Genomic DNA, 6,000 nt, shown 5'->3' with positions numbered 1-6,000 from the left:
TAAAGTGATAAGTACTTTATGCGTAGGGAAGAAGGGTTTGTTTGTTCAAATCCACAGCAGGTACACAAGATCATGACCAAAACAAGGGCATATCTCTTCAGCAGATACTTTATCATGATATCCAAAGAGATAAAGAAGATAAGCCCAACAACGTGCATGACTGTGGAGGTGAATACACCAATGGCACAATACACACCACACCCACACTGATGTACACGTTAATCAGTGCAATGCGTTTTCAGGGTTGCTATTGACGATGTATTCTTAAATGCATCTAAATAGGAAGAATGTACACAGCAGCTGCACTCTTTCGTGTATTTTCCTATAAATAGTAAACTACACTAGCCTTATATAAGGAACTGTCTCTCTCCATTCTACAACCACAGGAAGATCAACTGGGAGGCAGGAAAAATGGGTAGGAGTACCCGTTTCCTTAACAAAAGATAAAGAGTGAATTACAGATTCTTGTTTATATTTATGACACATTCCAACACATTTTATTTTCAGCACACATGTAGCAACTAAGTACACACCAGCCTTTCCTAAGGATAATTCACAATGTGCTGGCACTAAAGTTCACAGAAATTCTTCCCAGCAAAGCTGAGGATGATGGGAACAGTACATTTTGAGGGCTTCCAAGATGCTTTAACCCAGGGGTGTCCAACCTTGGCAACTTTAAGACTTGTGGACTTCAACTCCCAGAATTCTGGGAGTTGAAGTCCACAAGTCTTAAAGTTGCCAAGGTTGGACACCCCTGCTTTAACCAGTTAACCCTCCACATCCCAAAACCACCAAAAATGGTAGCATGGAAAGATACGCCTTCAGTCAGGAGGAAGCCACCCCAAAGAAAAATCTTTGTCCACAAAGCTTTCAAGTTTATCAAAATGCTGGGATCCTACCTATGATATTGCTCAATAATAGGCCAAAAAAAAAAAAAAATCAGCTCAGGCACAAGTGTTTCTTTCATGTATCCTTTTAAAGGAGGCATTCCCAAAGGTTTTGAATATGTGAATATTCACATTTAGTTCAGCTTTTTTCTTGCTTTGAATGAGGACAAGGGTGATAAAAGCCCTTTAGTAGTTTGGGATTTTCTGAACTGATTAAATGAGGTTTGGGTAAGCATACATCCAGAGTCTAGAGCCATATAAATGGAACACTTATTCAGTTTCATGCAGAGAGCAGAAGATGAAGAAAAGATTATTGTTTGAGAGCAGGACGTAGAACAGCAAGAGGCAAATTTCTTAATATCTGGATGGCATAATTAAACCTGGTGATATTGTGTGCTTTATTAGGATTATATTAGTAAGCAAAAAACTGCTGCATGGATTTGCAAGCAGACACAGATTTCTGTTCTGTGTTGCTGAAATGAGATAAGAACAGCAACTCAGTCCTGAGTGTCTCTGGGATATTTTGTAGAGACTCAGCAAAATCTGGAATGTTCCTCCACCATTTGGGAAGAGAAGGCAAAGAGAATCATCTTCTTTCCCACTCAGCCATCTCTCCCAGATGCCATTTGTTTACTACAGGGATGAGTAAGAAGCTTTTGATGGCCAAAAGCTGAACTCAGAAAACTTTTGGGTAAAATAATGGGCAAGGACCACATCCCACATATGGACATGATCAGCATTTTCTGATGATGATGTTCTTTTTCCTGGATTTTGTGTGGGAGTTGTTGGATGTGTGGGTTGTACTAATAAACATTGTTAACTTAATTTCAGGTCTTACATGGCCATTTGCATTTGGACTAGAAGACATCCAAGGTCCCTCTCCCAACTCTTATTCTGTTATTTAAGTGTAGTTCAGCGATACTTAAGAGAGGGAAGCTAGTTAAGACCGATGGAGTGGAACTATTAGCAGATCACACGGCAGACATATAACCAGCCACAGGTACCTTGATATCCCAGAGTCACTTGGGAAGCACAGTGAGGAAGCAAGGAAGACAGCAACATCGAAACATCACCGAAGGATCAAACAAGTCCTGAAAAGCCAGCTCAATGGAAAGGACAAGATAATGCTTTCGACATGAATGTCCTTGCCGATCATCAGATACCTGCCGGTATAATGAGTTGGGCAAAGGAGGTCATGGAAGCTGCCAATGTGAAGACTCAGAAGCTCCTCACAATGTATGAAGGAGTCCAACATTCAGAGACTGGAAAGAGGGCGGGTGGACTCTGATGAGCGTCAAAGCCATTGTCATGGACGAAACCCAGAGCATCCAGGAATACCATCAGCACCCAAAGATGAGCTGCTGAAAGAATGCTTGAGGTAGCAGCAAATGTGGAAGGAAGATCAAGTAGAGGAACTGCCATTACAAGACAAGAGCCTGCATGGGATGTGCCATCAACAGATAGCTGTGGTAGCAGACATTGGGAAATCCTACCAGAGACTTGAAAGGGCTGGACTAAAAGATAGCACTAAGCACTGATCATAACAGTGCAAGAACAAGCACTAAGCACCAGATCGATAGAAACAGGGGTCTACCATCCTAGACAGGACCCAAGATGCAGGCAGTGCAGAGAAACCTCAGAGAAATTCTAACAAAGTATAAGTTAGGTGGTATTGACCTAACAGATGACCCCAGTTTTCTTACTCAGTTTTCTTACCCCAGTGTACTCATCCAACGATTTATATTCTAGAATTTTATTCACAGAATATGTGCTAGGCCTTCCTAAGTCTACATAGGAGATCCCTCAAAAAGTTGTGGAGAACAATAAAGCTAAGATCACATGGGGCTTCCAGAACCAGGCAGGCAGGCAATTACTGGCAAATCTATGGTAGTAGGCAAGAACCAGAAGAGAATAGTAGTGATGAATGTAGCAATCCCAAGTGACAGCAATCTCAGGAAGTAGTCTGAAAAGCTGGAGATATAACAGGGTCTGAAGGAGGAACTGGAGAGGATGTGGAAAGTAAAGACCAAAGTGGTCCTAGTAGTGGCAGGAGCACTTGGGGCTGTGACTCCTAAGCTGGGAAATTGGCTCCAACAGATCCCAGGAGCAATATCGGAGCTCTCTGTCCAGAAAAGTGCAGTGCTAGGAACAGCTAAGATACAGTGCAGAACGACTCAAACTCCCAGGTTTCTGGTAGAAGACCCAAGATTGAGGAAGACACATACCATCCATAAAAGTTAGAATGAAATATGTATATGCATATGCATTGTTTTAATTCTTGTTTTTCTGATGTAGTCTCAGAGGCAGATGTTGAGATGGGCAACTATAGAAATCAAATAAATAGAAGGTGGTTGGGTTTTATTTTGGCAGCACAAACATTAATTTTGATGGTCAAGTTAAAAGCAGGGGAACAGTACTTTTTAAAGATTAAAGGAACAGTCTCTGAAAAGCTTAGAGTGAACTGTGCAGACCACAATGCCCATAATGCAGTGCAAACTGCCGCTAGCAGGTTTTTGATAATAAGTCATTTGTTATCATATTTATAGCATCAGAATCACACATTTGACAGAAGTTTGTATTTTTTGTTGAGCTGGACTATCTCAACATATGAGCAAAGTTTCTAAATACTGTATAAGCAAAACTTTCTTTAAATTTCTTCAGTAAACTGGGCGCTGGAACTCTCCAATCTCCAATTTATGCTCTCCAATCTTACTTTTCACAATAATTGGTCCCAACAGCAACTCCTGTGTTCTTTCATGGCTCTTTTGGTAAAATATCTGGCTCTGCTTTCTGGACAATCAATTCACTATCTTCAATAGAATGATAAAAGCTGTAGGAAAAAATTACCAGCATGATAGACATTGTTCCGAAAAAAAATTGGCTGAGAGGAGAAAGAAGAGATGTGGGTCAAGAGTTGAAAACTTAGTTTTAGAAATGTGTCTTTTCTTTCTGTAATAGTTGTATTATTTTTCTTTAAAAAATGGGGGACATATTCAATGATTGGCCTACATTCTCTGCTGCGCCAGATCTATATTTGGAAAAGGGTGGAAGGTCTCTACAGGGCAAGTGGGAAGTGCAAAACGAATTAAGATTTGTTTGAGAACTGACATATGTAGAGAAGCATTGTACAAAAAAATAGAAGGAAAAGTCTTAGATGATGATGAATGAATCAGAAACTTTACCCATTTGTGGACTATGAGCAGCATTTTAAACCCAGTCTAGTTACAGTTTTCTGGGTCTCTATGTGGCATTATTGCCTCTGTAGAACAGATTTTCAAAATAATACATGGAAACAGAATGGCAACTCTAAAATCATTGCTCATTTTGAAGGTCACATTGTATTTAACAGCTGTGCTGGGTTCTACATTGTGTTCCTGAAAAGTGAAGACACCCCCCCCCCCAAAAAAAATTATTATACAGATTCTACGGGAAGATAATTAATAAGGGGAATAGTCTTGACTCGAGAAGTAGTTCCCAAACTTTTTGTGATATTGTGGGTAGTAAGTACACTCCCATGGAAATGTGAAATTTGATCATGTCAGGGATTTTATTTCATTTTTGATATTTTGCCCAGGACTCTGCAAATTGTTTTAGACTGACATTAATGATGATGCAAAAGTACACAAATCAATATGGCCTTTATTTTTGTAAATCTGGTAACTTATCTTTTATATCATGAATCCTACCATAGGGTAGTAAAACATTAGACACACACTTACCACTAAAGGTGTATGGGTTTCTTTTGTCAGGTTTTATATTCTAATCTTGGGAGACTGGGACAAATATGACAAATGGTGTTTGCTTGGATTTCTGTTTGAACATACTAAAAGAATTAGGTTTCATAAATAGAATCTTGTTTTGAATAAGCGCACAATCCTTGACTTGAGCATTTAAACAGTTTGGAAAATAACATACTGTTTTAGATAAGAGAAATGCTTACTTTCTGTTCTGAAGCAAGAAATAAAAGACTGTTGCAGATAAATAATGCCCTTCACTTCTCTAAACAGTTTCTGAAAATAAAAATAAAGGATTTCATTTGGTCAAGCCATCCCAAAATTTCTCCTGCTCAGAAACCACTCAAGTCTTCCAGATCATGATGCAACTTTTGTGGTTTGGTAATCAGCAATTCTTGGAATGTATTCTGGCCATTCTCTGTCTGTTTAATGATGATTTTTATTTTTATTTTTTATTTTTTTATTTTTTTTTGTAAATCTGGTCACCTATCCTTTATATCATGAATCCTACCAAGGAGTAGTAAAACATTACACCCACACTTATCACTAAAAGCGTATGGTTTTTTTTTGTCAGGTTTTATATTCTACTCTCGGGAGACTGTGACAAATATGACAAATGGTGTTTGCTTGGATTTCTGTTGGATTTCTGCTTGGATTTACGGTCTTGCGTCATGGATTCTTTTACCCATGTTAATGTGCTCCAAAATTCCAAGACAGCCAATACAACTCTAGGCAACACACACCCAACAAGAACTCAACAGCTTTTACTCACTGTTAATATACCAGTCTTCTACTAGTTCAGCTACAACTTCTATTCCTCCACTACTACTTCACTTTGTGAGCCCTATTTCTGGAGAATGGTAAGAGTAAATTTGGCTTAGGCTACTTCAGGCTAGTTTCCCAAACTAACACAAACCACCTTCCCTTCCTTCCCACTCTCACATCAACAATCCTACACTAACACTCCTAGCTACCTCACTCCTCAGCTTTTATAGACACCAGTTGCTAGGTGGCTAGGGAGAGATCTTAAAGCAGAAGTGGTAAACAATAACTCCTTTATGACTTATGGACTTCAACTCCCACAATGCTGACTCAGGAATTCTGGCAGTTGAAGTCCACAAGTCATAAAAGGACAATCATTCCCTGCCCACATAAACGGAGAGTGCACCAGCAGTCTAGGTGCTGGCCAGTTTGCAGCCAGCCTCTCCTCTCACACTTTGCAATAGGAGTATGTGTATAGAATTTCTCATATGCATATAGGATTTCCTGAAACAGGTTTTTCTCAGAGGTTTCCTGCTGGTTTTACCCTCCCAAGCTGTGACAGTCTTTGGTAGGGGTGTCAAACTCACAGCCCGTGGGCCGGATCTGTCATGCACTGA

The sequence above is a fragment of the Notechis scutatus genome, chromosome 3 (genome assembly GCF_049901735.1).
Source record: "Notechis scutatus isolate UNSWTSFEM ecotype Mainland chromosome 3, rNotScu1.2, whole genome shotgun sequence".
Taxonomy (NCBI): Eukaryota; Metazoa; Chordata; class Lepidosauria; order Squamata; family Elapidae; genus Notechis; species Notechis scutatus.
This window is presented reverse-complemented; position numbering follows the sequence as displayed.